Source organism: Oncorhynchus mykiss, chromosome 8 (genome assembly GCF_013265735.2).
Source record: "Oncorhynchus mykiss isolate Arlee chromosome 8, USDA_OmykA_1.1, whole genome shotgun sequence".
NCBI lineage: Eukaryota > Metazoa > Chordata > Actinopteri > Salmoniformes > Salmonidae > Oncorhynchus > Oncorhynchus mykiss.
In genome coordinates, this window is record NC_048572.1 from 18,384,584 (window position 1) to 18,408,776 (window position 24,193).

Consider the following 24,193-nt stretch of genomic DNA (forward strand, 5'->3'; position numbering starts at 1 on the left):
CTGTTTTGGTCCCGTGGCTACCACGCTGTTAAAGCCTGAAGCGAATCCTTGCACATGCGCAGATTACTGTGTGCGAATGTGTGAGAGCGAAGCGTTGTGTCTCGCTTATCTCAATGTCTTCAGTGCTGCTCGTAGCAACATCATTTCGCCGAGTCTGCCTTTAAACACTGATAAGTGGTGAACATTTTAGTAGTTTAATGCATTTCCCTCGCCAGAATAAAGTATGAATCATGTGCTGGTGCTCTCCCCAATAGGAGAATGAAAAGATTTTACAGAACAGTATGTTTGCTCATTTATTAATGATATGTTGCCCTAATGTCAAGTGTCTGCATTTTCCGAGGAAAACAAAAGTGGTCTGTTTGTTTGCTGTATGATTGTGTCCCGGGAGATTTTATGCATCTTTATCTGTGTTTGATGTCATACATTATACATTTGTGTCACAACGCCTCTGTTCTTTTCTGTCAAAATATTTCCCTGTGCTCTAAGGAACTACTGCTGCTGTATCAAAAGCAATGGTACATGGCATTACGAAGAAGACATTATGCATTTATGAATTTCAGTGAGAATGTTGTTCATGCCACATTTGAGCAGATTTTCAACCAAGATATAGGCTAGTTAACCGGGTACGATTGTGATATAAGCAGATAGCCTTTTAGGCCTACCCATTGGACTGCAGTAATATGAAGCAATACTCTCCCATTTCAACATAAGTTGTGATATACAGTAGTAGTACAGCAGAACTGCATGGCAGACAGCTGCATTGCAGTCAGTTATACAGTGTCTTAGCAGTGCCTGTCTGCCCTCCATACTGTATCACTCCAATAATACTGTACAGTACAGTACTCTTCTACTGTATACTGGTTTACAGTAGAAGAGTAAAATGGTATAACAGGTAGCAGTTATACTGTGTCTCTGAGTGTAAACTCTGAGTCTACATATGTTGTCTGTATATCCTGTTTGTGGCAGCACCACTTCACAGAGTCAAATTCCTGTGCATGCAAATGTATTTGGCTAATAAAGTTGATTCTGAGTGGTGCCTGTCTGCCAGCCATGCTCCCTGCTCCTCTCTGCCTCTCTACAGTGTCATTTTTCTGCTATGCTGATGCAGCTGCTGCTGGCTGGGGGGCTGACAAAGGAGACTGTTAATTTATTTCTCTTTAATTAGTGTAGTGGGAGAGCAGCAACAGAGCTCTATGTAATAGGGGTTTATTTCACACATGCTAGGGGTTTATTTCACACTTCCTCTGCAAGTTATTTTGAAGGAATCAAATTTTTTCATAATTGTGTTGTGTATTCAGTGTTGACATTTGCAAAGGTCCTCTGGTCTAGGTTAATGTGAGGTCTCATTGTAGTAGGATACAGTGAGTCTTCATCCAAAATGCCATTCAACTCTAACCTTTCATTCATTGTTATCTATTGCCTCCACTATGTTGGTGAACTCCTGCACTGTACATTTGAGGCATCCTGCCCATACACATCATCCATGGAGCCAGAGCAGATATTTACAGTGAGGATGTTTGTCCATGTTAATCCACCATTTGGGACTCGGTCAGATACCGAGTCCCAAATGGCACCACATTCCCTATATAGTGCACTACTGCCCCAATGGCTCTGGTCAAAAGTAGTGCACCATTTAAGGAATAGGGTGCCATTTGGGACGCCACCAGAGAGCCTCTGTGTGAAGGCTGTCTGCTCATATACAATCCTGACCTGTCAACCAAAGCCCTGTCTGTGTAGTGGGGACTGGCTGAGGAGTGGTGGTATTTTCTCGTCTTTAGTGCCAATACCATATATGAGATACTGCTGTGTGATTATTATGTCTATGCAAGACATGCAATTATTGCACAGGGTTTACGTTAGATACTGCTGCTATTGAAATGGCATTGTGACTAGTCCCTTGGCCTTTAGAGGTAAGCCCTGAAATTGCTTAGAGATGGTAGATGTAGGAGTATGAGATCGGCCAGGGCTGTGGCTACTGTCCCTCAGGCGGCATATGGCGTGCCCCCGTTTAGTGCCTACCCAGCAGGCTGTGCATGGAGAGCTACTCCCCCTCTGGGGAGCCAGTCTATCAGCCCTAGCTTTGTGCTCTGCTCTCCACTCATCTGGCCCAGTGAAGAGCGACAGTAAGAATGACTGAGCTCGTTGTGCCATGGCAGTCATGTGATCTGTGTGTGGCTGAATGACTCCCCCCGCAGGCCTCAGCCCCAGTGCCATTATGTTTTATTGGAGGGGCTGGGGATGAAAAGAGAGCCAGCTCTGCTCTGCCCCTGGTCCCTGGACTGCAGCTTCACTCACTCAGAGAGCACGGCCTGCTGGGAGCTCGTCGCCATGGCTGCCCAGTGCCCAGACAGACAGAGACGAAGCAAAAGAGGGAGGGAGGGCAGAATGGAGAAAGAGAGAAAGAGAGAGAGACCACAGAGTGGACACAGACATGAGGAATGGCTAAATGACAACCTTCTGCTGGTGTCGGGTGCTGAAAATCACGTTTTACTTCCACACATAGAGCAGTGTATTTTTGGGACTCGCTCTCAGTTTCATCCAGATATACGCCCAAAATAGGATAGCTCAGCATACCTCTCAATTTGAAAAAAAAAGTCATTTTTAGGGTGGTGTCTGGCAGAGGAGAATACTTCTGAATGAGGGTACTTGCTTTTTTTGTCCCTTTGTCTCAAAATGAGACTTTTAATTGTTTGCAAGTTTTGCCAAAGTTATATCCTTTCACATTTGCATGCCATTTTATCCTTTATATTGTATACCAGCCTATTAATAGCTATCTCAGCCATCTGCCTGCGATTTCTACACTATAACAGGATGGCTCCAATATGTGATGTCATGCATCATCCAGAACAACAGTAGAGAACAATGGGTCAAGGAAAGTCTGAAGGAGGGAGAATGTCAAACCTGATTATTGCTTGTCTCTACTGGCCCATTCTCTGTTTTCTGTCTATCTGTCTGACCAGCCTCAGTCAGAGAGAGGTAATCAACTACTGAAACTGCCTCTCATATATCTTACCCACCAATTTCCTCTGGCCTCAGTATCTAAATCAAGATATATTCCATTTAGTCTGATTGTGAGTTTTCATTAGAAAAACCCTGTGTCTACATTATTTGTAGTACAAAATGGGGGGTGCGATTCAAGTCAATTTGTATGTGCAAGCTACATGATGACTGCCTCAGTTGCCTCGTACCCCTGCATATAGACTCGGTACTGGGACCCCATGCATATATCCAAGTGAATCTTACTTATTGTGTTTTTATTCCCTGTGATATTATTCTTCTATTATTTCTATTGTTTCTCTCTGCATTGTTGGGAAGGGCCTGTGAGCATTTCACTGTTAGTCTACACCGGTTGTTTACCAAGTACGATTTCATTTGACTGCCAGAATATTTAGACTATACAAACTGGAGAATTACACACAAGACCAAACTAGAAGACTAAATATTATCTCATGCTTATTCTTATACGGGTTACAAACACAGTCAAAAACAGTTAACAGATTCAGATAGAAATACATGATGAACAGCTCTGCTCAGAAGTCGACTTTGTGTGCAATGAGTTCTAACAGATTTGTCTGTGGAAAATCGGATTCTGTCGTAGATAAAGTACATTTAGTCAATTTACCATGTAGCTAACCCCTGTCGCTGTGGGCACGATGACTCCACTGTGAAACATTAGTGTCTCCTCGTTTCAAAGTGCTGGCAGGGCATGGAGCATTTGTTGTGTGCTGTTTTAGGTGGAGATTGATTTGTGTGCAAGTTCAGCTGTTTTATTTGCCGGTAGTAGATGTTTGATTAGATGCAGTTTAGTATCTTATGCACAACAAATTCATACAAACATATTGTATGAATTGGATTCATAACATATCATTACACTTTTCTTTTTTGGGGGGTGGGGGGGGGTGACATAAGTACAGAGAGAACAGGGACCTAATTTGGCTCGTGAGCACCACTTTCAAAACTACTGGCTGAAATTATACAAACGTTTTGGAGCATCACTTTAAAGTTGTGCAATGGTTCTTCAAACCTTGCCATCTCAGTTTGAATTCATTGTTGCAGCTTTATGTTTTTGGAGTGCTTTTATCAATTATTGCTGTGATTTCTACTGAACGGCTGTAGTGGACTCTGTTATGAAGCCAATATTTACACTTGCTGGATGAAGGATTACTAGATACTTAAGTTGTTGTAAGTCACTCAGTAAATAGGTTAATATTTGCTTAAAGCACACTTTGACTCATGCATATCGTCTGTAGTTATTCCAAGTATCAGGAGGCAAAGCTCTGTAACACCTGTATGAGGCTCTTGATTGAATGATACTTGATGAAAAACACTCTCATTCAAGCTATTTTAGGTAATACTATTTCAGCTCAGAACATTGAATGAATTAAGCCCCCCAAATCCACTTACCTGGTACAGGAAATATACAGAGAGAAATGAGGCCATCATACAGACAGATTTTTTTTTATTAAGCCTGGCACCTAGATTGTGTCTCACGCTGCAACCTGTTGTTTACCAATGGACAGATATTGAGGTCATGGTTCAACAGAGCACAGCCTGTCACAACTTCCCAAGGCATTAGCTCTGAGGGCCAGGTCTTGGGCCGGGGCGGAAAATGAAATTGCAAGACCCATTTTTGGAGTGACGCTTACAGTAAATGAAAATTGGCTGGCACACACAGTTGATAGTCATGTTTTATTGAACACTATAAATTAATAATTAAATGTTTTTTTTCTCCCCACAGGGCCTCTGTTTTCGCAGTACACAAAGCAATGTGGAGCAAATAAAGATCCTGATACACTGAAACCAGAGGTACGTACCTCAGCGCTGCCTGCCATAATAATTACAGCTCACACAGCAGACGGGGCACACACACACACACACACACACACACACACACACACACACACACACACACACACACACACACACACACACCAGCTGGCCACCGCTGGTCTGGAGTTTGTGCTACAGGCACTCCTGCTGTCCACAGCTACACTGTCTTTCTTTTCTACCTCTACAAGTAGGATGTTACAAAGAGCACTCATAACAAATGTGTGTTTGTTGTTTCTCCTGTACAATAGGTGTCTCCTAGCTAGGCAGCAGGGCCCTAGTGCCCCTACAATAGCTCAAATCTCAGGTGACAAAGTCAGGAAGAGAATATTCAGTAGTGTCCCAATTGTGTCACTCTCTCACTGTCTGGGCTGTGTGGGGTGAAAAAGGCATAGGATGTTTTGGCTTGACTTAATGGGATCTCTCTGTCGCTCTGTCGCCCCACAGTCCTCTCTCACTTTCTCTCTCTGTCCCTCTCTCTCTCCCTTTCTCCATGCTGCAAGCTAAAGTTCGATGCAGGTCAGCCCAGAAAATCACCCTACCAGTAGGTTCATCTGGTATCACAGAGTGCACATATATGTGTTCTTACTGTCTTTATACAGTTGAAGTTGGAAGTTTACATACACATAGGTTGGAGTCATTAAAACTCCTTTTTCAACCACTCCACAAATTTCTTGTTAACAAACTATATTTTTGGCAAGTCGGTTAGGACATCTACTTTGTGCATGACATTATGAGATTGTGATTTTTTCACTTATAATTTACTGTATCACAATTCCAGTGGGTCAGAAGTTTACATACACTAAGTTGACTGTGCCTTGGAAAGCTTGGAAAATTCCAGAAAATGATGTCATGGCTTTAGAAGTTTCTGATAGGCAAATTGACATAATTTGAGTCAATTGGAGGTGTACCTGGGGATGTATTTCAAGGCCTACCTTTCAAATCAGTGCCTTTTTGCTTGACATCATGGGAAAATCAAAGGAAATCAGCCAAGACCTCAGAAAAAGAATTGTAGACCTCCACAAGTCTGGTTCATCCTTGGGAGCAATTTCCAAATGCCTGAAGGTACCACGTTCCTGTACAAACAATAGTATGCAAGTATAAACACCATGGGACCACGCAGGCATCATACCGCTCAGGAAGGAGACACGTTCTGTCTCCTATTGATGGTGCGAAAAGTGCAAATCAGTCCCAGAACAACAGCAAAGGACCTTGTGAAGATGCTGGAGGAAACAGGTACAAAAGTATCTATATCCACAGTAAAACAAGTCCTATATCGACGTAACCTGAAAGACCGCTCAGCAAGAAAGAAGCCATTGCTCCAAAACCGCCATAAAAAAGCCAGACTTGGTTTGCAACTGCACATGGGGACAAAGATCATACTTTTTGGAGGAATGTCCTCTGTTCTGATGGCATCATGAGGGAGGAAAATGATGTGGATATATTCAAGTAATATCTCAAGACATCAGTCAGGAAGTTAAAGCTTGGTCGCAAATGGGTCTTCCAAATGGACAATGACCCCAAGCATACTTCAAAAGTTGTGGCAAAATGGCTTAAGGAGAACAAAGTCAAGGTATTGGAGTAGCCATCACAAAGCCCAGGCCTCAATTCTATAGAAAATTTGTGGGCAGAACTGATAAAGCGTGTGCTAACAAGGAGGCCTAGAAACCTGACTCAGTTACACCAGCTCTGTCAGGAGGAATGGGATAAAATTCACCCAACTTATTGTGGGAAGCTTGTGGAAGGCTACATGAAACATTTGACCCAAGTTAAACAATTTAAAGGCAATGCTACCAAATACTAATTGAGTGTATGTAATCTTCTGACCTACTGGAAATGCGATGAAAGAAATAAAAGCTGAAATAAATTATTTTCTCTACTATTATTCTGACATTTCACATTCTTAAAATAAAGTGGTGATCCTAACTGACCTAAAACAGGGAATTTTTACTAGGATTAAATGTCAGGAATTGTGAAAAACTGAGTTTTTGACTAAGGTGTATGTAAACTTCCGACTTCAACTGTACATGCAACTGTTCTGAACAGTTATCCATCCAGCTTTCTCACTGTCTTTCTGTTTCTTCTTCACTAGTGACATGTTTTCTATTTGATCATAATCCTTGTCTTTGCATGCTGGGCGGTTCCTGTCACGGAGGACCAGACAGTGACTTCGATGCTAAATTACTTATCAACATCTAACAGCACTCTGTTCTCTCCTCCTGAGGCAAGTCTATGGTTGCATCCTATAGTGTTCACTACTTTTGATAGTGCACTAAATAGTGACCACAACGAAGTGGCTTTCTTCTGCTTTGCAGTGAGCTCACTTGTTTTGTAAAAGTCAGCATAGAGCAATCAGCATAGCGCTCGAGCCATGCTTTGGCCCTGTCAAAAAACCTGCACTCTGCAGTTTCTTCTTCCTGTGTGAAGACTGAGGAGCGCAGCATAGGCAAGCAGGCAGACAAAGGGGATGGATTGTGGTAGGAACCCCGCCGGCCAGTCCGAAGCAACAATACAACAGGCTATAAATAGAAAGGAAGCTTTTTGGGGGGCAACCGGTTGATGCACAAGGGTTTCTTCTTCCAAGAACCAGCTTGAAGCTTCCATGGAGCCAGCTGAGTATTCAACAGGCATAGCAGTTGCATACATCATGCAGGCAGATGCACAGCTGTATGCCTCTGTTCTGTTACATACTGTATGTATGCTCTCTCTCATACATCTACAGTAACCATGATCTGGTTGAGCCATGGCAGATGGTTTGTAATGGAGTTGATGAAGCAGAGAGAGTTCTGTGTGGATGTGACTGTAACACTTGTGGTCTGTGTTGAATTTGTGGAGAGAAACAAGGCAACATGGCGGGCCAACCCTGTGACTCAGGCTCTGGAGAGTGTCTACGTCCCAAATAGCACCTTATTCCCTACATAGTGGTCAAAAGGTGTGCACTATGTAGAGAATAGGGTGTCATTTGGGAAACAGATGGTGTGTATGAAGTAGTGGTGCCTGTCTGCCTGGTGAGTCATGACATGCTGGAGTCATCAGCAGCTCTGCAGTGGTGACATCATGGCTGCTGTGGCTGAACGTAGAGAGCTACAAAGTCACTCTCACTGGCACACTGTCAGTGGAACGATAGACAGTGGGAGTTTATGGTGGGTGTCGTGTGTGTATGTGATGGTTAGTGAGAGCTGAAAATGAGTCAGTCATTCCAGTGAGGTTGTTCCATGCGAAGACCTCCCATATCCCCCCCCCCCTCTCATGGTCTCATTTTTTATTTTTTATTTTACCTTTATTTATCTAGGCAAGTCAGTTAAGACCAAATTCTTATTTTCAATGTCAGCCTAGGAACAGTGGGTTAACTGCCTTGTTCAGGGGCAGAACGACAGATTTGTACCTTGTCAGCTAATGACGAACCTAACTGAACACTGTTCTTCAGTATGCTTGGTTTTTCATAATTGCATCACTATGTCTTTAGGCCCTTAACGATGAGTATCAATTATCTGTTTTAATTAGTTACTTTCTCACACCCCTTTATTTCACCCTCAATGAATAGCTGTGGTGTGAGCTTGGAACAATGTTTCTGAATTGTCAGAGTAACCCTCAAATGGTTGTTGTTTCACTGTGGTTGACTGTAAATCAGATTAGCCTGAGACACAGCAGGCTGGGCTGTGGTGGTAACTGCGAACCTATTTTAGCTGCGCTCCATTATGTTGGCTCATCTGTTGACATTTTACATCCACATTTTTAATTTTTAACCTTTATTTAACTAGACAAGTCAGTTAAGGACAAATTCTTATTTACAATGACGTCAGTGTGCTGACGTTTAAAGCTCATCTCCTTCTTGTTGCATCGCTCTGTCGAGGTGCAGCGGTGTTAAAGAAACATGAGACGTCACTCTGTCTCTCTCTCTCTTTCTCTCTCTCTCTCTGCGGATGAAAGAGAAGAGGGAGAAGGAGAGGAGTTTAGCAGAGGCAGCTTAATGATCTCTGACTCATTCAACCTCTCTTTACTTTTCCTCAGTCTATCCATCTTATTTGGTGGAGGCAGGTCTGCTGGAGGAGCACACACACACACGCACACACACGCATATACACACACACATGCACACGCATACACATATACACATACACACATACACATACACACACATACACACAAACACGCACACATGTGCAGGGCATGTGTGCTAGGCTCCAAGGTAACTTGGTTATTTATGCTGTGTGCCTCTGTTTTCTCTGGATTTGTCTGTTTGTTTGTTTGAAGTTAACATGGTTTAGAGTTTAGGAACTGTCTCTGTTGCTGCACTTAGATGCTGACTGTGACTGCTGACTGAGGAGCAGCCCCCTCATCTTTGTGTGTGTGTGTCTCTCTCTCTCTCTCTCTCTTCTCATATCTCTCATCTCTCATCTCTCATCTCTCATCTCTCATCTCTCATCTCTCATCTCTGATTTCTGGATTTTTATAAAACTGTAGCCTGACAAAATGACCCAAAAAATAAAATCCCATTGCCAAATAATGCTTTTTATTAATTAATGGAAATACCTGTCGAAGGAAATAAACTCAGCAAAAAAAAGAAACGTACCTTTTTCAGGACCTGTCTTTCGAAGATCAATTGTAAAAATCCAAATAACTTCTCAGATCTTCATTGTAGAGGGTTTAAACACTGTTTCCCATGCTTGTTCAATGAACCATAAGCAATGAATGAACATGCACCTGGGAACGGTCGTTAAGACACTAACAGCTTACAGATGGTAGGCAATTAAGGTCACAGTTATGAAAACGTAGGACACTAAAGAGGCCTTTCTACTGACTCTGAAAAACACCAAAAGAATGATGCCCAGGGTCTCTGCTCATCTGCGTGAACGTGCCTTAGGCATGCTGCAAGGAGGCATGAGGACTGCAGATGTGGCCAGGGCAATAAATTGCAATGTCCGTACTGTGAGACGCCTAAGACAGCGCTACAGGGAGACAGGATGGACAGCTGATCGTCCTCGCAGTGGCAGACCACATGTAACAACACCTGCACAGGAAGGGTACATCTGAACATCACACCTGTGGGACAGGTACAGGATGGCAACAACAACTGCCCGAGTTACACCAGGAACGCACAATCCCTCCATCAGTGCTCAGACTGTCCGCAATAGGCTGAGAGAGGCTGGATTGAGGGCTTGTTGGCCTGTTGTAAGGCAGGTCCTCACCAGACATCACCGGCAACAACATCGCCTATAGGCACAAACCTACCGTCGCTGGACCAGACAGGACTGGAAAAAAGTGATCTTCACTGACAAGTGGCGGTTTTGTCTCGGTCGGATTTGCGTTTATCGTCGAAGGAATGAGCGTTGCACCGAGGCCTGTACTCTGGAGTGGGATCGATTTGGAGGTGCAGGGTCCGCCATGGTCTGGGGCGGTGTGTCACAGCATCATCGGACTGAGCTTGTTGTCCTTGCAAGCAATCTCAATGCTGTGCGTTACAGGGAAGACCTCCCTCATTTGGTACCCTTCCTGCAGGCTCGTCCTTACATGACCCTCCAGCATGACAATGCCACCAGCCATACTGCTCGTTCTGTGCGTGATTTCCTGCAAGACAGGAATGTCAGTGTTCTGCCATGGCCAGCGAAGAGCCCGGATCTCAATCCCATTGAGCACATCTGGGATCTGTTGGATCGGAGGGTGAGGGTGACAGCAAGAACGGGCAATCTGGTGCAGTCCATGAGGAGGAGATGCACTCCAGTACTTAATGCAGCTTGTGGTCACACCAGATGCTGACTGTAACTTTTGATTTTGACCCCCCCTTTGTTCAGGTACACATTATTCAATTTCTGTTAGTCACATGTGTGAGGAACTTGTTCAGTTTATGTCTCAGTTGTTGAATCTTGTTATGTTCATACAAATATTTACACATGTTAAGTTTGCTGAAAATAAACACAGTTGCCAGTGAGAGGGCGTTTCTGTTTTTGCTGAGTTTACATTTGACCGTCATGCTATAGGTTCATTTGCATCATTTAGTGGAATTAAATTGGCCTGTGTATGTTTTTGTTAGTCATCATGTATCTGATTTATCCAACAACTGTCATTCGTGCACAGCATACAGAGACTATTTTGAGCAGGATTTCTCCTGCAGCTCCTCGGCTGGTTGTTTTGGTGCATGATTAAAAATAGCTACTATTTTTATTTTCTCAGCTGGTAATTGAAGCGCGCTTCCCATTCACCATTCAAGTACAGGCAATAGGCTATCAGTGCATCACACACCACTTTGTGAGCTGGAGGCAGTAAGCATTGTTGTTGGAAACATGCATGCTTTATTTCATATTGTAAGGCATGTCTTACCTTGCTTCAAAGCAACCAAATCATATGTGCATTTTCATGGGACAGTTACATTTCAATAATAAAGTTGTTGTTTCTCAAAATCATTGTCATGTGGTTAATCATAAAATCTAAAAGTTAAAAGTCAACTAATGCGAGATGCGATATGGACACATTGATACACAGTGATCCATTGGCGGCTAAATAAATGAGTGGATGGAACTCATAGCCTATAAACCAATGCAGCAGTACACTCTTAGAAAAAAAGTGCTATCCAGAACCTAAAAGGGTTCTTCGGCTGTCCCCACAGGAGAACCCTTTGAATAACCATTTTTGGTTCCAGGTAGAACCCTTTTGAGTTCCATATGAAACTCTTTACACAGAGGGTTTTACATGGAACCCAAAATAGATTGTTGGAAAGATTTTTCAAATAGCATACTGTGAGGAACTTTAGTTTTTATATACAATAATTCGCAATGGATGTAAAAAAAAAAAAATTTTTAAACACTTTCGTACATTTCCGCAAAGTAGGCCAGGTACTCTATATGTGCTCAGGTGAGCATGCTCCCTCAACATTATCAGGACAGAGAAACCAGACACATGCCCATTGCCCACATGGAGCACTCCACACAAAAGACAATGAAAAAAATGACAAATCTCGTAAATGATGGTTAAACCAAAACTTGTTTCTCACAAGTGTAGCAGGTTTGTAACGGTAGATCTCCTCTTCGTCTGAAGAGGAGTAAGGATCGGACCAAGATGCAGCGTGGTAAGTGTTCATGATGATTACTTTAATAAATAAACTGAACACTATACAATACAAAACAATAAATGTGAACATGAACGAAACCGAAACAGTACCGTGTGGCGACAAACACTCACACGGAAACAAACACCCACAAACCAACAGTGAAACTCAGGCTACCTAAGTATGATTCTCAACCAGAGACAACTAACGACACCTGCCTCTGATTGAGAACCATACTAGGCCAAAACAGAAACCAAACATAGAAAAACAAACATAGACTGCCCACCCCAACTCACGCCCTGACCATACTAAATAAAGACAAAACAAAGGAAATAAAGGTCAGAACGTGACAAGGTTGGGAACTCTGCAAACAACGTTTCCTCTCTGAGAATGGTAAATGACTGTAATTAATACATGCATTAACATAAATGTATGTAACCAAATGACGTGGATTAACGCTACATTTACTACAGGTGGCATATGTAATGGGTATTTTTTCTTAAAATAGATCAAAGGACATACAATTCACATAATGAAGCAATGAATGCGCAAGAATTGGCGGGAGACAGCTGAGCCATTCTGGAGAGAGACTTGCCTATATCTTCGCCACACACCCCTCCTGTCAATACTCAGGAGAAGACCCAGATGCAGACAGTTCCAAAGTAACAAAAACAGGAGGGCAGGCTAACGACAAGTCAAGGGCAGGCAGAGGTCAGTAGTCCAGAGTAGAGTCTGAAAGGTACAGAACGGCAGGCACGCTCTGAGTCAGGGCGGGCAGAGGTCAGTAATCTAGGGTGGTGTGACAAGGTACAGAACGGCAGGCAGGCTCGGGGTCAGAATGGTCAAAAACCAGGAAAGCTAGAAAACAGGAACTAGAGACAGACAGGAGCACGGGAAAAAACACTGGTAGGCTTGACGAAACAAATTAACTGGCAACAGACAAACAGAGAACACAGGTATAAATACACTGGGGATAATGGGGAATATTGGCGACAGGTGAAACCTTATTCTTGTCTCAACATTTTCAATTATACTCGAGACACGTTATCTTCATGCATATTTTAGATGCTTTTCACTGACATCCGCAACTCAATAATCAGCTAGGCCTATTGGCACGTTCGCTGCCTAAATTGCAGGTTTCCCAAATAGTCATAGGCCTATGTCCTTGCGATTTGATACAATCCACAGCTATCTTTTAAAGTAGCTTATGGTTCTCGATTCCTCTGTGGCCAAGTTAAGTATTAAAAATAATTTTATTGGTTTATGTAAAGACAGGAGTAATTATGTCATTTTGGCAAGTGTATTTTTAGTAACTTCCCTATAGGAACCACCACTACGCGTTTTCTCTCCTGTTCTATTGGTTTTCATATACATTTTATTTAGTTGTCCAGAAGCAAAAGGCACAGTCCTAGTCATATTAGCAACCTATGCTAGTTGTTGCATCTTTAGATTCCCCCTCTTTATAAGTTTCTAACAGGGAACCGCTATCAGGTGAACTGTTTACAACGGTGTTATCCCAGGTGCACTGTTTACAACGGTGTTATCCCAGGTGAACTGTTTACAACGGTGTTATCCCAGGTGCACTGTTTACAACGGTGTTATCCCAGGTGCACTGTTTACAACGGTGTTATCCCAGGTGCACTGTTTACAACGGTGTTATCCCAGGTGAACTGTTTACAACGGTGTTATCCCAGGTGCACTGTTTACAACGGTGTTATCCCAGGTGCACTGTTTACAACGGTGTTATCCCAGGTGCACTGTTTACAACGGTGTTATCCCAGGTGCACTGTTTACAACGGTATTATAACAGGTGCGCTGTTCAGAATGGTGTTTTCCCGCGAATTGCACTTTGGCAAATGTTAACCCTCAATAATTGTGTGACCTCTCTGACTGATGGGGACACGACACACACTGGGTTGTTAGTTTATATGTATGAGAGGGAGGGCTGTAGGCCCTCCCTCCCTGCCTTACTGAACACAATGTGCTCATTACAAGTGGAGTTGAGCTGACCTGAGCGTCACTCTGCGCAGATTTTATTGGCCAATATGAAAAGGCATTGACGCAGGAATCAGAGACCCCAGAGACAATGATCGCTGCCTTTTCTTCATTGTTAAGGTTAGACTTACTGCTCCCCCTGTTGAGAGGTGTGACAGGTATGTTGTGAGAGGAGCTGAAAAAGCCTTGAAGTGGCACTCCAGTCTCCTTTTCACCCAATTTAACACCTTTCAACCTTACTTAAAGCTGTAATCCTTAATGGTGAAAGGGCCACTTCCGTTTGCGATATTACAACAGCAAAGAAGTTACTGCAAACAGCGACCACAGTTTTTTCCCCTCGGACATCATTGCACGCGCGATAGAAGAGCAATGTTTGTTCTCTATTGTTCCTCAGCAAGGGGGAAGCCGATGACATCACCGATTCCCATCAGACCAACTCCTTGAAACCCCTACTCCTTGAAGTTGCAGTTGTGTCTAAAAAAATACTATTTTGCTCAAAAATATTTTTTTACTCTTTAGTGTGTGTACTTTACTGTATTTATACTTGGGATATCGCTTTTCAACGGTGAAAGTAAAAAGAATCGCTGGAGGACATCTGGACCAGGCCAACTAAAGGCTTCACACATAGATGGGCATATTATGGACTTGGGTGGAAGGTGACAATGGTCTGTTTCACTTGACCGTGCTGCGTTGGACACTCCTTTATGGAACATCTGTCGCTGGGATGCAAATTTGCCAAATCTCAACCCAGTCAAGATGGCCGCTGACACAAAGAACCTTTAATTCCCTCTGTATCAGGGGTTGAGACCCATTCAGAATGCTTTTGCTAGTGAACTCAAATTCAACTCAAGAGTCTGATTAAATAAAAGAAAAAGGTTTTGCAAAACATCAGACCAAATCTCTGATATTAATGCTGCTTACGGATGATTCATGTAGCTAGCCATACACTTGATCTGCAGTACAGCCTTCCTTCTCTGCAGGGCAGAGGGTGAAATTTGGAATCAATCTAGTGAATGTTTGTGGACATGCTGGTCAGTCCCATTAAACAGTGCCCAGACCTAACATGGTGTAGTGTAGTGCTAGAGTAGGAGGAGCTCTTTGATGTTCTGTTTGCTTCCTCTGCTCCAGGTGGACCCCATGCTGTTCATACGCTTACATAAGCACCACTCCACTTGTTGGAGGTTTGGTTTGTTGACAATGGCGATGTCCTTTTAATTATAATGGAGGGAGACAACTGTTGGGCTCTGGACATATGGCTGCTCTGGGGCCAATATCTTTTAGCTACTAGCCACAGGCGTATAATGAACAGTCCCAGTGGGTTCTCTAACCTACTGTTATGCTGCTGCTGCTGCACCTGTGTTGTGTCAGGTCGAAGTGGAGTGGCCCATCTGAACTCTAAACTGATTTAGGGCATTGAGAGAGACAGGTGTTTCAGAGGGAGAGGAGGGAATAGGCATGTGTACTGTACCATAAAGGGGGGAACCCAAATCACTGACCTATTCAGGACACACATGTACCATAAACCAGATGAATGAGATCTGACTGAGGTTGACCCCTTATCTAGTGATTGAGGAAACATGAAAAGAGGAACCTGCAGTGAGACTTCTTCAGGGGGTTCATATCCAGTTCTTCATCCTTATTCATCATAGAGTTTCTTTATTACTCAATGTTGGCGCCGGGAATAACTCCTTTTATACACAAGAGAAAAAAAATGTATATGCCTGCGTCACAAATGCCTCCCTGTTTCTTGAAATACGGCCTATATAGTGCACTAATTTTGACCAGGTTCCATAGGGCTCTGGTCAAAATGATTGCACTATTAAGGTAATAGGGTGCTATTTGGGATACAAACCTATAAGAATGGCTATTTGGGTGATTGTCGGCAATAGGCTTCCATATAAACGTGCTGGCAGAGCTTGTGTGGCTAAGTGGGCGCAGTGTTGGCACAGAGTGGGCAGGGTGTTGGCACAGAGTGGGCATGGTGTTGGCACAGAGTGGGCATGGTGTTGGCACAGAGTGGGCATGGTGTTGGCACAGAGTGGGCATGGTGTTGGCACAGAGTGGGCATGGTGTTGGCCACGTGGCAATGCTTCAGCCTTGGCTGGGATAGTAGGTCTATGAGGTTGGGTTTTAACTCCCACAGTTGGCCGATCTGGACGGGGAAAGGAAATTAAGAGCACTTTTTCTTCTTTTAAATGCACCCCACCCCCTGCTGTCATGAATTTAAGGCTGGAACCTCTCATGTACTATACATCTGTGACAGTAATTTACCAGCTGACATCTAAGCTTTAATTTCGTTTCTGCTATGAAATCATTCTCATTTCGTTAGTTCTCCATTACATGGAATTTCATAAGCTCTCAGTCTCACTCTCTGTTTGTAGTCACTCAGGAAGTTGTCAACACAGTGGTACTGCAACATAAGCAAAAATACTACTGTACTGCGCTGTGGTACTGCATCTCTTTGAGGTATTCATACATTATCTGTCGATTGATCCTAATGGAAACCACCCACTAAGCAATGCTAAAAGCCTTGAGAAATGTGAGGCGAAAGATCCTTTGAGCCAAATCAGATCAAACCAATCTGAATAACATACTTATCTCTAGTGACTACTGCATGCTCAGGTGCAAAAGAGAGCAAGTGGAGCATTGGCTGTGGGTTGGCAAAATATCTTAATGTACCATTTTTCTCAGGGTGTTAACAGAGTGTTGGTCAGAAATGAAAATTAATGTGGGAACATTCAGAGTAATACTATTAGAGTAACCGTGTTCCATATACAGTGCCTTGCGAAAGTATTCGGCCCCCTTGAACTTTGCGACCTTTTGCCACATTTCAGGCTTCAAACATAAAGATATAAAACTGTATTTTTTTTGTGAAGAATCAACAACAAGTGGGACACAATCATGAAGTGGAACGACATTTATTGGACATTTCAAACTTTTTTAACAAATCAAAAACTGAAAAATTGGGCGTGCAAAATTATTCAGCTCCCTTAAGTTAATACTTTGTAGCGCCACCTTTTGCTGCGATTACAGCTGTAAGTCGCTTGGGGTATGTCTCTATCAGTTTTGCACATCGAGAGACTGACATTTTTTCCCATTCCTCCTTGCAAAACAGCTCGAGCTCAGTGAGGTTGGATGGAGAGCATTTGTGAACAGCAGTTTTCAGTTCTTTCCACAGATTCTCGATTGGATTCAGGTCTGGACTTTGACTTGGCCATTCTAACACCTGGATATGTTTATTTTTGAACCATTCCATTGTAGATTTTGCTTTATGTTTTGGATCATTGTCTTGTTGGAAGACAAATCTCCGTCCCAGTCTCAGGTCTTTTGCAGACTCCATCAGGTTTTCTTCCAGAATGGTCCTGTATTTGGCTCCATCCATCTTCCCATCAATTTTAACCATCTTCCCTGTCCCTGCTGAAGAAAAGCAGGCCCAAACCATGATGCTGCCACCACCATGTTTGACAGTGGGGATGGTGTGTTCAGCTGTGTTGCTTTTACGCCAAACATAACGTTTTGCATTGTTGCCAAAAAGTTCAATTTTGGTTTCATCTGACCAGAGCACCTTCTTCCACATGTTTGGTGTGTCTCCCAGGTGGCTTGTGGCAAACTGTAAACGACACTTTTTATGGATATCTTTAAGAAATGGCTTTCTTCTTGCCACTCTTCCATAAAGGCCAGATTTGTGCAATATACGACTGATTGTTGTCCTATGGACAGAGTCTCCCACCTCAGCTGTTGATCTCTGCAGTTCATCCAGAGTGATCATGGGCCTCTTGGCTGCATCTCTGATCAGTCTTCTCCTTGTATGAGCTGAAATTTTAGAGGGACGGCCAGGTCTTGGTAGATTTGCAGTGGTCTGATACTCCTTCCATTTCAATATTATCGCTTGCACAGTGCTCCTTGGGATGTTTAAAGCTTGGGAAATCTTTTTGTATCCAAATCCGGCTTTAAACTTCTTCACAACAGTATCTCGGACCTGCCTGGTGTGTTCCTTGTTCTTCATGATGCTCTCTGCGCTTTTGACGGACCTCTGAGACTATCACAGTGCAGGTGCATTTATACGGAGACTTGATTATACACAGGTGGATTGTATTTATCATCATTAGTCATTTAGGTCAACATTGGATCATTCAGAGATCCTCACTGAACTTCTGGAGAGAGTTTGCTGCACTGAAAGTAAAGGGGCTGAATAATTTTGAACGCCCAATTTTTCAGTTTTTGATTTGTTAAAAAAGTTTGAAATATCCAATAAATGTCGTTCCACTTCATGATTGTGTCCCACCTGTTGTTGATTCTTCACAAAAAAATACAGTTTTATATCTTTATGTTTGAAGCCTGAAATGTGGCAAAAGGTCGCAAAGTTCAAGGGGGCCGAATACTTTCGCAAGGCACTGTAGACCGAGTTAAAAAATTGCCGTTGCTGGTTCAGTAGACACTGCCTACCACACCAACTGATGATAGAACAGGCTTCTCCAGTCAACAGAACAGTAATGACGAGAACAGTTCCTGTTCAGTTCTGCACCAGTTCACACCATTGATCATGTATACACTTAGTGTACAAATTAGAAACACCTTCCTAGGGCTGACCCCATTTAGTCAACTGGTCGATTGTTCGGTCGATAGGTTGTTGGTCGACCAAGATTTTTTTAATCGAGCAATCGCAAATATATATACAGTACCAGTCAAAAGTTTGGACACCTACTCATTCAAGGGTTTTTCTTTATTTTTACTATTTCCTACATTGTAGAATAAAAGTGAAGACATCAAAACTATAAAATAACACATATGGAATAATTTAGTAACCAAAATTGTTAAACAAATCAAAATATATTTAACATTTGAGATTCTTCAAAGTAGCCACCCTTTGCCTTGATGACAGCTTAAAACACTCTTGGCAATCTCTCAACCAGCTTCACCTGGAATGCTTTTCCAAAAGTCTTAAAGGAGTTCCCACATATGCTGAGCACTTGTTGGCTGCTTTTCCTTCACTCTGCTGTCCAACTCTTCCCAAACCATCTCCATTGGGTTGAGGTCGAGTGATTGTGGAGGCCAAGGAATCTGATGCCGCACTCCATCACTCTCCTTGGTCAAATAGCCCTTACACAGCCTGGAGTTGTGTTTTGGGTCATTGTCCTGTTGAAAAACAGATGATAGTCCCGCTAAGCGCAAGCCAGCTGTAGTAGCATTCTGTGCTTTGAATTCAAAATAAAAACTCCCCCACAACATTACACATCCTCCTCCATGCTTTACGGTGGGAAGTGGGAACCACACATGCGGGGAGATCATCCGTTTACCTACTCTGCATCTCAAAGACACGACGGTTGGATCCAAAGATCTCAAATTTGGACTTATCAGACCGGGGAAAGATTTCCAAAAATCTAATGTACATTGCTCATGTTTTTCTTGGCCCAAGCAAGTCTCTTCTTCTTATTGGTGTCCTTTAGTAGTGGTTTCTTTGCAGCAATTCGACCATGAAGGCCTGATTTTGTCCTATATTTATATTTATTTTTTTATCCCAGCCCCCGTCCCCACAGGAGGCCTTTTGGTAGGCCATCATTGTAAATAAACATTTGTTGTTAACTGACTTGCCTAGATAAATAAATGTTAAATAAAAATAATGTATACAATAATTCATGGTCTCCTCTGAACAGTTGATGTTGATATGTGTCTGTTACTTGAAATCTGTGAAGCATTTATTTGGGCTGCAATTTCTGAGGCTGGTAACCCTAATGAACTTATCCTCCGCAGCAGAAGTGACTCTGGGTCTTCCTTTCATGTGGTGGTCCTCATGAGAGCCAGTTTCATCATAGCACTTGATGGTTTTTCCAAATGCACTTTGTCACGTGTTGAATGCAACCTTACAGTGAAATGCTTACTTACAAGCCCTTAACCAACAATGCAGTTTCAAGAAAAATAAGTGTTAAGTAAATATAGTTAAATAAAATAAAAATAACAAATAATTAAAGAGCAGCAGTAAAATAATACTAGTGAGGCTATATACAGGGGGTACTGGTACAGAGTCAATGTGCAGAGGCACAGGTGCAGCAATCATGTTGTAGCTGCGACGTCTCCAATCCACTCTGAACATGGGCCTGTATTGTCTAGCTGGCTGCCAGTACAGGGGGTTCACTGTCTGTACCCAGGGATAACTAATGACTGGCGCAATGGGCCACCATGGTAATATGCACACTCCCTCTCTCTATCTCTGTCTATCCTTGATTTCATTGGGATACGATCACATATACCACTGTATTTATGTGTGGGAATACTTGGGAACAGATTTTCTCAATTACAATCACTTTGAGCTGATTTCCTGGTGATTTTTATATATCTCTCGCTTTCTCTCTCTCTACTCACTCTCTCACGGTCTCACTCTCTCTCGCTCTCTTTCTACTCACTCTCTCACGCTCTCACTCTCTCTCTCTCTAACTCTGTCGAGGGCCAGCAGGCGTCCTGAAGCCACCCAGTGTCCCTTGCGCACACACACATACACACACATACACGGCTCACACTCTTATCCCTTTCTCTCAAGCCTAGTCATATACTCCTGTATCATTTTCCCTCTATAGTTGACACTCCCCAGACCCGAAAAGCTCTCCTGGCCAGCAGCAAAATGGCTGATAGTACTCTGTGTGTCGAGGAATGTCAGTAACCTAGCAACGGGTCTGAAGTGACAGATCACTCTGTTGGTCTGTGATGGGCGGCTGTGCATCAGGGATGGCTGGCTATTACAGTGCTCTGCTGCTGCTGCTGCTGGTGGTGTTGGAGCTGGTGATGGTGTTGGTAAAACTTAATGCTGCTATAGCCAGGCTATATCTGGGCCATTCATTCATCCTGATATGAAGTATGCATGTGATGTAGCAGGTCATAGACCATGGCTCCCCAATAGCCGGCCCGTGGGTGATTTTACCCACCTCTTGTTGTTAGACATAAAAATCACCAGGAAATCAGCTCAAAGTGATTGTAATTGAGAAAATCTCTTTCCAAGTATTCCCACACATAAATACAGTGGAATATGTTATTGTATCCCAATGAAATCAACATTTAAAATGATTCTGTTTTTGTTAAATATTATATCTGTTTGGGCTTCTTGCGGTCAATTTGCAGTCTACAAATTATTTATAACTATGTTCTGGCCCCCTGAACATCCGCTCAGGAAAAGAATCTGTCCTCCTACATATGGAAGCAGTTAATGGAAGTAGTTAGTTCCTGTTTTCACTGTCTGACTGTGGGGTTTCTATTCTCTAACCATAGCGTTAAGCTAAAACTCGGCACTCTCACCCTCGCCTATAGTCAAAACTTTATTCTCGGCAGCAGAGTAATTGGAAACTTTACACTTGGAAGCCCACATGATGGTTAACCGCATCCTGCTCAAGCAAAAGCAAACTTGTAAAGTTGTGATGCTGCTGTGAGATAGCCTTCACACTGTTTGTGTTTCTGTGTTAACCACCAAGGTAGCTTGCTAGCTTATGGGGGGCAGAGTGTTGCACTTACCTTCAACAACATGTGCAGTAGTGATGGAAAGTTCTGCTCTTTTTTTACTGACTCAGATCTTTTCGACTTGTTCAGTCAAAATCATTTTGTTCATTTGAGTCAGTAATGCGCCAGAGCACGCAGGACCCGATACCAGCAAACGATGAATTGAAAAGTTTTTAGCTAGACTGGATACAGATTTTGTCAGAATTGACCTTTCGTAGCAGGTTAGGAGAACTTATGCAGAAGGTTAGGATAAATATGTTAAGGTTAGGAAAAGGGTTAAGGTTAGGGTAAGGTTTAGCTAAAATACAAATCAAAGGGCCTCCAGAGCTGGGCATAATAAAAGTAAATAAAAGTAATAATATTTTTCTTATATATACACTGAACAAAAATATAAATGCAACTTGTAAAGAGATGGTCCAATGTTTTAGGTGCTGAAATAAAAGATCCCAGAAATGTTCCATACTCTGGGTCTTGTTAAAAAGCTTCTTGCTCTCAAATGTTGTGCACACATTTGTTTACATCCCTGTTAGTGAGCAGTTCTCCTTTGCCAAGATAATCCATCCACTTGACAGGTGTGGCATATCAAGAAGCTGATTAAACAGCATGATCATTACACAAGTGCTCCTTGTGCTGGGGATAATAAAAGGCCACTAAAATGTGCAGTTTTGTCACACAACACAATGCCACAGATGTGTCAAGTTTTGTGGGAGTGTGCCATTGGAATGCTGACTGCAGGAATTTCCACCAGACCTTTTGCCAGATAATTGAATGTTAATTTCTTTACCATAAGCCGCCTCCATCATCGTTTAGAAAAATGTAGCAGTTCATCCAACCTGCCTCACACCCGCAGACCACGTGTAACCACACCAGCCCAGGACCTCCACATCCAGCCTCTTCACCTGTGGGATTGTCTGAGACCAGCCACCCGGACAGCTGAAGAAACTGTGGCTTTGCACCAGAGAAGAATTTCCGTCTCAGAAAAAGTTCATCTGCGTGCTCATTGTCTTCACCAGGGTCTTGACCTGACTGCAGTTTGGCGTCGTAATCGACTTCATTGGGCAAATGCTCACCTTCGATGACCACTGGCAGGCTGGAGTAGTGTGCTCTTCACGGATTAATCCCAGTTTCAACTGTACCGGGCAGATGGCAGTCAGTGTGTATGGCGTCGTGTGGGCGTACGATTTGCTGAGGTCAACGTTGTGAACAGAGTGGCCCATGGTGGCGTAGGCGTTATGGTATAGGCAAGAATAAGCTACGGACAACAAACACAATTGCATTTTATCGATGGCAATTTGAATGCACAGAGATACCGTGACGAGATCCTGAGGCACATTGTTGTGCCATTCATACGCCTCCATCACCTCATGTTTCAACTTCCTGGAAGCTGAAAATGTCCCAGTTCTTCCATGGCCTGCATACTGTACTCACCAGACATGTCACGTGTACGACAGTGTGTTTCAGTTCCTGCCAAAGTCCAGCAACTTCACACAGCCATTGAAGAGGAGTGGGACAACACTCTACAGGCCACAATCAACAGCATGATCAACTCTATGCGGAGGAGATGTGTCGCACTGCATGAGGAAAATGGTGGTCACACCAGATAATGACTGGTTTCCTATCCACACCCCTATGTTCGTTTAAGGTAAAGTATCTGTGAAAAACAGATGCATATCTGTATTTCCAGTCATGTGAAATTCATAGATTAGGGCCTATTGCATTTATTTCAATTGACTGATTTCCTCATATGAACTGTACCTCAGTAACATCTTTGAAATTGTTGCATGTTGCATTTATATTTTTGTTCCGTATACATAATTTATCTGCTTGAGGCAACCCCATGCTCTGCTCAAGGCCACTGACATTGGGAGGGATCTTAGATGGGACGGCAGTGGATAACAGCCGTTTTACAGGCTCCTGACCAATTTTGTGTTTTCTACACTGATCTTAACTTGTTTGTACATAATGTCTCCGCCATCATTTCCTATGACTGAAAACAGCTTCTGGACATCAGACCAGTGATCACTATCCTCGATTTGGATGACAGTTTCTACTTCAATGAGTCGGCAGCTCTGGATGTTCAGCTTAGTCCGGACCAGGCCCTAATTCTCCGGGATTCGATTCGAGGAAGCAACGGCACAAGAGAGGCAGACAAGCCGGCATCCTGACGAGCAAATAAAACGCCTCTCCCCTCTGTTCTATTGGCAGTCACTAGAGAACAAACTGGACGAGCTCCGTTTGAGACTTATCTTATCTTATCAACAGGACTTGAAAAACTGCAATATTCTATGTTTCTCGGCGTTGTGGCTGTACAAGGACATGGATAATATACATCTTGCTGGGTTTTCCATGCATCGAAGGGGGTAGGAGTGTGTCTGTTTATGAACAAAAGCTGGTGTGCGATCTCTACTGTTAAGGTTGTCTTTCGTTTTTGAATACCTCATGATGAGCTGCAGACCATACTATTTACCAAGTTTTACCAAGTTTTCATCTATGTTTTTTGTAGCTGTCTATTTATCACCACAAATCAATGCTCTATACTCCACACACAGAAACGCATACAACGCTCTCCCTCACCCTCCCTTTGGCAAATCTGACCATAACTCTATCTTCCTTCATTCAACACTGAACCATGCATGAGAGCACCAGCTGTTCCAGAGACTGTGTAATTTCGCTCTCCGTAGCCAATGTGAGTACGACCATTATACAGTTGAACATTCACAAGGACACAGGACCAGATGGATTACCAGGACATGTACTCTGACCAGCTGGCAAGTGTCTTCACTGACATTTTCAACCTCTCCCTGACCCAGTCTGTAATACCTACATTTCTCAAGCAGACCACCATAA

At 43.0% G+C, this 24,193-nt stretch overlaps 1 protein-coding gene across 5 annotated transcripts in view; it reads left to right on the forward strand.

Moving 5' to 3' along the window:
* Positions 1 to 24,193, forward strand: part of LOC110529523 (tyrosine-protein kinase Fyn) — an 86,697-nt gene that overhangs the window by 21,796 nt on the left and 40,708 nt on the right. For 2 of the 5 annotated variants that reach the window (XR_005052821.1, XR_005052822.1), the window contains one exon: positions 4,739 to 4,778. The gene's annotated coding sequence lies outside the window, so the exon portion shown is untranslated. Of the gene's footprint in view, positions 1 to 4,738; positions 4,807 to 5,330; positions 5,372 to 24,193 lie in introns of those variants that run through there. The other 3 variants (XM_036984916.1, XM_036984918.1, XM_021611768.2) reach the window with 2 other exon arrangements.